The following is a 9,982-nucleotide window of genomic DNA, read 5'->3' as shown; positions in this document are numbered from 1 at the left end:
GAGAGAGAGAGAGAGAGAGAAAGACAGTGAGAGAAGGGTAGAGAGGGAGAGAGAGAGGGTGGGAGGGAGAGGGTGGAAGAAAGTGAGAGACGGCGGGAGAGAGAGACAGTGAGGGAGAGGGGGAGAGAGAGAGAGAGAGAGAAAGAGAGAGAGTTCTTACCACTACAGAGAGCGATATTACAGCAGCCCGGAGTGTACTGTACAGCGTCTGCTGCAACAGCACTCATCTGCATAGACAGTGCTAGCAACAACCACAACCAAGAGGAAGGAATCTGTAATCATATTGATGTGGTTTCAGAGTTTGTGGATTCATTTTTTTTCAGGGCTGTTTCATATATGACTAATGAGAAAGTTGTTTATTCTTGGGGAGGCTTCCATTGCTCAGTGTTGGGGTGGAGGACGTGGGTTTATTCCCGGATATAATTGACTCATTCCTCCAAGCCTGGAAGAAATCTTGATCTTCATGTTTATACGCTGCCAAGTAAGAACTGAAACAACCGTAATTCAGGACCAAACCAGGATCCTATACCATGATAGTAGAGTTATTACTGTTTGGTCCTCATACAGGATCTAGGAGGGAATCAGTCAGTCAGTCATGTCAAGTCTCCCTGGGATATCGGTGGGTGCTGGTGGGCCAAAAAGGTCTGTGCCATCGTGATTCCTTTCTATAGCTTTTACAGACAGGGGACACCAGACCTCTCTGCCCGCCAACCATACGTTGGGTTTTTTATTGGGGTCTTCTCCCCTAGATCCGCCGTGTTCCCTGATGGCAACAGAGGCGCCTGGTGAAGGATGTGGCACTAGGCCTGAACGGACGGTCTCCATCATGTGAGAGGCTAGATGATGAGGCCACTTGCTCTTATGTTGGCCTGTATATTGCACTTCGCATTATAATGGATATGGGGAGATCAGTCTAGGACGCAAAGTTGTACGTAGGCCAACTAGAAAAAGTACTGCTCCTGCAGTGATGCTTTCCTCCTCTAGGGAATAATAAACACAGGGGTTAAGGTAGTTCACAGCTTTACCCCGGTGAATGAACATCTTTCAATAGGTATTTATTGGTTATCATCATCTCCGGTTTTCAGTGAGCTTCCTGATACAATGCATCTTATTTGTATGTGTGCGTTTGCGTGTGTCTGCGTCTATGTAGGCGCGCGTCCGCGTGGGAGCGTGATCATCTATGATCATCTATGTTTATGCATGTCTCTACAACAGGGTTGCGTGTGTGTGTGTGGGGGGGGGGGGGGGGGGGGGGATAGCAAACACTGCACTAATCCCTTGCACTTCAGATGTGAAAGCAATGCATTCCAGAAATAACTTCCACGCCTTTATAACGATGTGGAACACAGTCCTGGCAGTCAGTGGCATCATGTTTTCCAATATAATTACAGACGTCTCTGGAAGTCTGGCCCAATCTGTACTGGCACGTATCAAAGCTGCTGCACTGGCACACAGCGAAGCCCCTGTGGGCAGGACTAAAGCACCGATTGTATTTCTCATTAACACATCCAAATAGGAAATATTAGCCAGAGCACAGACTCACCCAGCCTCCCGATCAAGTGAGCCAATGATCTGTCGGCTCTGGAAAGCGAAGGGCATGATGCACCTGCTGTGCTTCCAAGTCGCATGTGAGGCTTTATTTCAAAAAGAGCGGAACGTCAATATGTATTCTGGTGAATCATCACCACTTTAAAATAACTCTGAGGGAAGATGGCCCCCGTGGGTCGATGTAGGAACCTGTGGCTGTACTCCGCTGCCCTTTTATGTGTTCGAGGTCTAATCACAGCATCATTGTGGCCATGGAGTTTGAGGCTCATTGGTATGCCTTACCCGCCCCCTACCTGCTCCTTGAAGGTAGGGTGGGCAATCTGGAGAAACCGGCCAGAGTGAGCTTGATTTTGTAAGAATTTATTTTTGATGGCCTTCAGGCCTCAAGGCCTGCTTGCAAATCCGCCATAAAACACACGACTAGCTCGACTAGCCATAGGTCTGCCTAGCCTCATGGAAGACTCTGGCAATGCAGAATGAGTCCAAGGGCATAGTGCACACATGTAGCCAGGTTGCCATAACACAGATAGGTAGGCTATCCAATAATTTCATTGGGTCCACAACAGAATCTAGTGTTTTTTATTATGATTTCCTGATTTGTTGATTGCTGGATGTGAAGAGAATTTCAACACACATGAAAAACATCCTTCTAGGATTTCCTGCCCTAGCTTTGACCTATACTATCTATCTTTAGGATAAAAGTGTGCAATAGTGAAATTTATGCTAATTCCCATTCGATATTCCCACGTCTCCAAGCGAGTTAGCATGTGACTCAAAGAGTGTGTTGTGTGTTGATGTGCAGGTGCGAGAGAACGCCAAGCAGGATCTAAAGGACGGACTGGCGCTCTACAACACAGACAACAACGTGGGATTACGCAACGCCTGGAACATCATTCAAGCGGAGGTGAGAGACCAGCTCAAACACACCCAGACACTCGCTCACCAACTCTCACACAGCCACCATCACAAACGCACCCAGACACGCGCGCACCAACGCTATCACAACCACCATCGCAAACACATGTGCATCAACAGCAGTGCTATGGTGAACTCAGTGTCTTTCCCACACTGCAGAATGTTGGAACGAACACAGGGATGCATTATTAATGCATTCATATTTTTGAGGAATCCATTTAACGGTAACTTAATTAGTTTTCCCTGCCTATATGCTAATGCTGGATGTTCAGTGTAAAATAATATTGTATGTAAATATATTCATAGGCTGGCAGATGTATTGTCAATGCTACTCTCAAGGCATCTGTGCCATATCTCCAGCCGCGGAACAAGGGTTTTATCCATTATTGCAATCACGCTGGAAAAGAATAGTGCTTTAATCATGCAAATCTGGTATAGTTAATAACATCTTGTTGAGCACGCATTCAGAAGGTACTTTCTCCTCATCTGCTTGTGTGTGTGTGTGTGTCTATGTGTGTTTGTCTGTGTGGCTTTCTGATGTGTGTCTGTGTGTGTGTGTGTGTGTGTGTGTGTGTGTGTGTGTGTGTGTGTGTGTGTGTGTGTGTGTGTGTGTGTGTGTGTGTGTGTGTGTGTGTGTGTGTGTGTGTGTGTGTGTGTGCGTGCGTGCGTGCGTGCGTGCGTGCGTGCGTGCGTGCGTGCGTGCGTGCGTGCGTGCGTGCGTGCGTGTGTGTTTGTCTGTGTGGCTTTCTGATGTGTGTGTGTGTGTGTGTGTGTGTGTGTGTGTGCGTGTGTGTGCGTGTGTGTGTGTGTGTGTGTGTGCGTGTGTGTGTGTGTGTGTGTTGTACCTCCTCAGTGGAAGTGCTGCGGTGTGACTGCCTACAGCGACTGGCACGACGCGCTGAAGGACAAGTTTGTGCCGGACCGCTGCTGCCAGGAGCACTACCAGGAGTGTGGTCGCAACTCCACCAACATGTTCTGGAGCAGGGTGGGTCCCCCGTCCCCCCCTACCCCCCTCAATCATCCCCCCTGGCTCTGCCTGCTAGCCCTGGACAACCCCCCCCCCCTTGGGTAACATAAAGATGCTACACTGCAGGAGAGGTGGAAGCAAATTCACCATCCGCTCTGGAGGAGAGACTTCATCTCCATTCTCCAAGGGGGCGTTTTTCATTTGAAAGCTCATTGCCTTCCTCTCTATTGTTCGGCTATCAAAGAGCTTGTTGACAAACTGTTTGGTTCGATTTCCTAATGGCGTTTTTTTAAGGGCTGTTTCTGTATTTATTTATATTTATTGGCATGCAAACATTACATATACCGTATATATATATAATATATTATATATATATATTTTAATGTGACATTTGGATTATATAACCTATAAACGTACTAAAAGGTTAGTTGCCCCTCTCGGTGCTTTGGAAGATCTAACTTGTACTCACTTGATGCACAAGATAACTTGATCTCTTTGCTTAAATAACTCCTTTTCACTGCACTAAAGTTTTCACCAGTCGTGACCTGTTTATATGGTCCAGTCTCATCTGTTTCCTGCCCTGTGGTCTGTTTCTCGAATACTCTCCAAATTAAGAGCTTTAAAATCATGGACAACATTGATAAATAGCTAAAGGTTACTTTGGAAAGCGTGTATGTTTGTAATCCTGCCAAAAGGAGAACAGACAGACACCACCATCTTGACTTTAGCATCCCTGAACCACTAAACCAGATACACACAATAAACAAGATACACACACACACACACACACACACACAAACGCACACGCACACAAAGTCCACTACAGGCCTTGTCTCAGGCGATGTATTTTGTACCCTTGACCATAACTGTGTTCATAGTTTTTCGGGCTTAACAGAAAATGCGGCCACACAGAAAAAATAATAAGCCGCATTTTCGAGTAGGAGTATAAAAGTAAACAAAAATATGTTTTATCCAGGCAGACGCCCGATTACTGAACACGCCCAAGGACAAACAAGCAGTGTGTATTCATACACACTGCGGTGATTCATCCGTTCTTTTCTGGCTCAGATTCGACAATGGTGTACATAGATTGGAGAGGAATGCTGTTCGGCTACTGATTCAACAATTGTTTAATTATGTGAATTGGTTCTATTATATATATATATATATATATATATATATATATATATATATATATATTTGTTCTACCATCAGGGCTGCTTTGAGAAGGTGGAGGAGTGGCTGGACGACAACAAGCACCTCATGGGAACCGTCGCCATGGTGATCTTGGTAGTGCAGGTAAAGAAGCTGCCTTGTTTAGTCTTCCTCCATTTCCTCCTCACAACTCGTCTCTCTTCCTCCTCCTCGAAGAAGTTGTTCTTCGCCTGCATCGGGTGCGTAGGCGTCGCCGGTACTGGCAACGGCCTCTTCGTCAATATTTATAAATGGGTTGTGTTTTTGGCTTTGTGTGTGTGTGTGTGTGTGTGTGTGTGTGTGTGTGTGTGTGTGTGTGTGTGTGTGTGTGTGTGTGTGTGTGTGTGTGTGTGTGTGTGTGTGTGTGTGTGTGTGTGTGTGTACGGGCTTGTGTGAATGTGTGTGTAACACCCACGTGAATTTAAATATTGAAGCGTTTTGTTGACTGCACGCCCCCCCACCCTCTCCAATCCTGTCTGGCAGAATGAAAGCCTCAGGGCCAGTAGGTCACTGCAGTGGCTCAACTGCCCTTAGGAGATATGGGAGAAACTGAGAGATACTGAGAATAGCTGAGAGATTGAGTGGGAGAGAAAGAGAGACAGAGAGAGTGAGGGATTGAGTGGGAGAGAGCGAGAGAGCGAGCGAGATTGAGCAAGAAAGTCAGGGAGAGGGAGAGAGAGTGTGAGCAGGAGAGAGGGCAGGAAATGAAGTGAAGAAGTGTGTGAAATTGAGTGGAGATAAGCCTTCTCTTTCCCATCGCTGTTGGTTATTTTTATGTTATCAATTTGATCAAAAAAAAATTCTCTCACACTTTTGACATTTTACATGCTGCACAGTGGTAGTTACTCTGTTGTTTTGTTTGCCGGCTTCCGCCAGACTTCTTCTCTGGTGGTGGGGTTACCATGGTGTTCACGCTCTCCCTCGCTCCCTTGTGTCATATGTAATCACGCATCTTTCAGCCATCCTGACTGCAGCTCGCCCCCCTCTCTCTCTCTCTCTCTCTCTCTCTCTCTCTCTCTCTCTCTCTCTCTCTCTCTCTCTCTCTTCCCCTTTCTCTCTCGTACCCTATCTCTTCCCCTATCTCTCTCCCTCTCTCTCTCTCTCTCTCTCTCTCTCTCTCTCTCTCTCTCTCTCTCTCTCTCTCTCTCTCTCTCTCTCTCTCTCTCTCTCTCTCTCTCTCATATCAGTGTGCCGTTATTCTCTTCCTATTTCCTGTTATAGACTTGCGTGTGTCACCAGCCCGTAGCCGGTACAACACGACCTAGGTCACATACATTAGTGCAGTATTCAGACGACACGCCTCGTTCTGTTCTTTTCCATCCAATTTGAAATGAGAAATGTCACAAGGGTGTCTCACTTACTTTCTCCATCTCGGGTCGATCCTGTTAACCACTCCATAATTGAGTGCTTGATATCCAAATTGCCCACTTATTACTTATGTCCTTTCATGCGACACTCTCACGCTCACACAGAGAAGCACATACAAACACACACACACACACACACACACACGTCACACACACACACACACACACACACACACACACACACACACACACACACACACACACACACACACACCGAAGCACGTACAAACACACACACAAACAGATGCACATATTAGCAAACACACGCTCATATACAGGCACGCACACACCCACACTCACTTACGAAAAGCACATATAAACCAAGGCACATTCACGCAGAAGAACATACAAACAGGCACACATGCATAGGAAAAGCACATGAAAGCAAACACGCACACAGGCAAACCCGCACACACATTCAAGCGTTTCAGTACATCAATCATTGGTTTTTCACGCTCTTATGCTCACACACACATGCACACCCACACAACCAGACACACAAACACAGACAGAGACCAACACACATATCTATTTGAGAAAGGTTGGAAGAGCAGAGAGGAGTAGAGGCTAGCAGGTAGACTTTGAGAAAGAATAGACAGCATCAGCCTCTGTTTCATCAAACCAGATCCAATGTAGACACAATACTCGAACAATGTGTGAAGTACTCTATTGGGGATGATTTCAATTAGCAGTTGACGTTTGTAAGACATTGGCAAGGACAAAATAAAAATGTCCCAACGTATTTCTTGGTTTGGAAAAACCTCTTCACTACTTGGTACAAAAGTGTTGCATATCCAGACGGATGGATGTTTCATAACCAGACACGATGTGGGACCAGAGTCCTCTGGGGACAGCTGCAATGTCACAGTATTCAGAGAGAATAAAGTCAAAAAGGATGTACAGCTAACACAACAAAATGTGTGGCTGTCAAATGTGTCACAGATGTGGCATGTGTAGATAATTGAGTTTATACTTCAATTCAAGAAGGTATTGAGAAAGTCCACGTTGGTCTGGGCCTAAGCTTGTATTTACTGCCACACTGTTTATCTCTTTTGCTATTGTGTCGCACTCTGATTGACAGCAGCTTAGGCTCGCATTTTACTTTCAAATGGATATTCACAACCGAGGTTTGGACTTTAACTCAAAGGAGTGAGTCAGCAGGCTTCCCTACAATAATCATTCCCTAAAAGTATAGCATTGGAGCCGGTGTCGTTTTCAGGAGTTTCAGCGTCCTTCTTTAAAATCAAAGACTATATGCTGTATTTCACAGTCTGTCAGCTCCCTGGCCAATGCAAGATAATAGGGTTTTGGATCATCCTGGAGACTATGTTTGATGTTTGAGTATAAGGGGTAATGGAAACTTCAAAGGGTGAGCCAGCTACTTTGATTCAGTGGTATCTCAATTTACCTCATCATGCCTGCACACACTGTACATCACACATTGTATGGAGTACACGCGAAAGATAGGGAGGTAGGTAAGAGGAAAGAAGGTGAGAAACAGAGGGAGAAAAGAAGGAAATTAGGCTCTAACATCCTAGGTTCTAAGTTGTTCTGTTGATCTGTATTCACCATCTCCTAATGTCTTCCTCTTGTGTCTCGCAGCTTCTTGGCATGGCGTTCTCCATGACGCTCTTCCACCACATCCACAGAACGGGGAAGAAGTACGACGCATAGCCTTTGGAAGGAGCCCGGTGGAGAGCGGTCTCACCGCTCATCACTGCCTGATGGTACAGACTCTGGATAGCCACCCCTGCCCGCCATTGCTATGTATCCAGTCCCATCAATCCTCTCCTGGAAAATGTCTGCTCAGATTCAAGCCGTGTCCGTCCCGCCGCCCCCCCCCCCCCCCCCCCCCCCCTTTCTCTCTCTTACCCCTCCGCCTCATTTTGCCAAAGAGTATCGCTACTGGAAGAAAATGGAGCTCAACATTTTTTGCAAGAGAGGAAGCCATTTTGGTGTTCACTCCTGTTTGGTGTGTGTTCCGGTGTTATCTCACTTTCGCTTTGACTAACTGGTTTGCCGGAAGGAAGGACTCTAAGACAATGAGTGTTATTTCGAGCGCTCATGCCCTTGAACCAGTGCAAAAAGACAGACATCAGGCTTGACAAAACTGAAGACCCTTGTCATAGAGGATGACACAGGTCGATTTAACGTATTTTCCCCGCTTTCACTCCTGTAAATGGACGATAACAAACTCCGAAACATAGCATGCTTCTTTTGTACCTCCCCAGAGTGAACATGGTTGGTGTCGAATGTCTTTTATTTAAAGAGATGTTGCCCGTTGTATTCTCCTCGTGTTACCTTCACCCCTCGTCGCGCCCGTGGAATGTAAGCGGTCGGAGAGGTCGGGGCAATTAAACCGAGCAACGGGATTGGCTGTGGGGCATGATGACTGAGGGACATACAGGGGTTGTGCACCGCGACACAGGACGGGTGTGACCAGTGTTGTGTGATATCTCGTTGGCACATTTTATTATCTTTTAACAGTCAGTTCAAAAGTTGTTTATTTCTTCAAGGTTTTCACTGAGACGTCGCAAAGTAATTAATTTCACGGTTCATGGTTCATGTTTATGTATCTAGATCCGGGAGGATTCATTATAGCTGTGTCATCTCTTGCCCCTGTTTGGCGAGGGGTTGAATATCTTCTTCCCCTTGCTAGTCTTTGCTAATGAACGTGCACTACACACACACACACCAACACACACACACACACACACAAACACATTAACACTGTTCAGCATCACTAGTATTTCTTGTCAAAAGCAACATATATTGTTAAAGGGTTTCAATATCCCTAAACAGACCTGTCAGATGGAGATCTATGGAGTCTCACCCGTCTCTCCCTACTTCGAGCATCCCGGGTAACTGTTGTTTATGTGTGTGTGTGTTTTATCAAACCCACGCTGGGCAGAACCAGAGCAGGCACCAATGCTGCTATCAAGTCATCAAATCATATCCAGTAGAAATAAGAACAACAGTGTTACTCCTCTTCAATTATCTCCAACGAGGCAACTATATTTTCCTCTGTGCTTTCCTTCCCTCCTATTTCACACCCTTTTTCTTGCTGTCCCGGTGAGCTAGAAAACCAATTTGCACACCGTGTCGCCGCACATGCCCACGCCAACGCTGTTGCTCAACCGCCGCCCGCCCGCCACGGGCTGTTGAACATCCACACAACACGCTCTAGTTAACTGTAGACGGTTCCTCTCTCTGCAGCGGCTCACTGCGTGTGCGTCCACGTTGTGTGTGTGTGTGTGTGTGTGTGTGTGTGTGTGTGTGTGTGTGTGTGTGTGTGTGTGTGTGTGTGTGTGTGTGTGTGTGTGTGTGTGTGTGTGTGTTTGGGTGGCTGTGTATTCACATGAGCATGTGTGTGTGGGGGAGGAAAGGTGTGTTTAATGCCTCGCAGATCAAAAAGCAGGAACGCGTACTGTACCGTGCTGTGAGTGGTACATCTGGGTTACCCATAGTGCACGGCGGGAGGCCCCAGCGTCGACAGGAAGAAATCCGCTGAAGGGTAGGAGCGGTAATGAACTCTACGCGCCGGGGTAACGGACTGCTCCTGCGCTCGGCTGTGCGTCAGCTCGCTCTGTGAAGGCACACGTGTGGCTGTAGAGATCGGAGCAAGCTAATTGGACGAATCCTTAATGGCTTTTAACAGTAATGGGCGTGGATATGGGGAGAAAAGGTCTGTGTCGTTTCACGAATCGCCAGGTGGGAAACCTGCTACAGGTATCATTTGGGGACCAGGAGAGCGTGTGTGTGCGTGTGTGTGTGTGTGTCTGTGTGTCTGTGTGTTAGTTTTAAACTACGTGAATCCCATGTTTCGTAAGGCTTTGGAGGAGGTCAGAGGTGATGAGACACCAAGCAGTGCTGCTATCAACAGGAACAGTTGACACAGGAAGTAAGAGAACAGGATGTGAGGGTGGTCATGTGTGTCTTTGTTTGTCACACGGGAATCCGCCAGATGGGAACATCCAGCAACTCGCACAAA

The 9,982-nt window shown here is 46.7% G+C and overlaps 1 long non-coding RNA gene across 1 annotated transcript; it reads left to right on the top strand.

The window, feature by feature from the left end:
* Positions 1-1,843: 1,843 nt before the first annotated feature.
* On the top strand, positions 1,844-7,821 carry LOC130389566 (uncharacterized). Its single transcript, XR_008896569.1, has 4 exons — positions 1,844-2,452; positions 3,317-3,448; positions 4,646-4,729; positions 7,594-7,821. It is a non-coding gene; the product is annotated as an uncharacterized LOC130389566 (long non-coding RNA).
* The last annotated feature ends 2,161 nt before the right edge of the window (positions 7,822-9,982 follow it).

This window comes from Gadus chalcogrammus, chromosome 9, assembly GCF_026213295.1.
Source record: "Gadus chalcogrammus isolate NIFS_2021 chromosome 9, NIFS_Gcha_1.0, whole genome shotgun sequence".
Lineage (NCBI taxonomy): Eukaryota > Metazoa > Chordata > Actinopteri > Gadiformes > Gadidae > Gadus > Gadus chalcogrammus.
The sequence above is the reverse complement of the archived record's forward strand: the minus strand, read 5'-3'. Positions and strand labels throughout refer to the sequence as shown.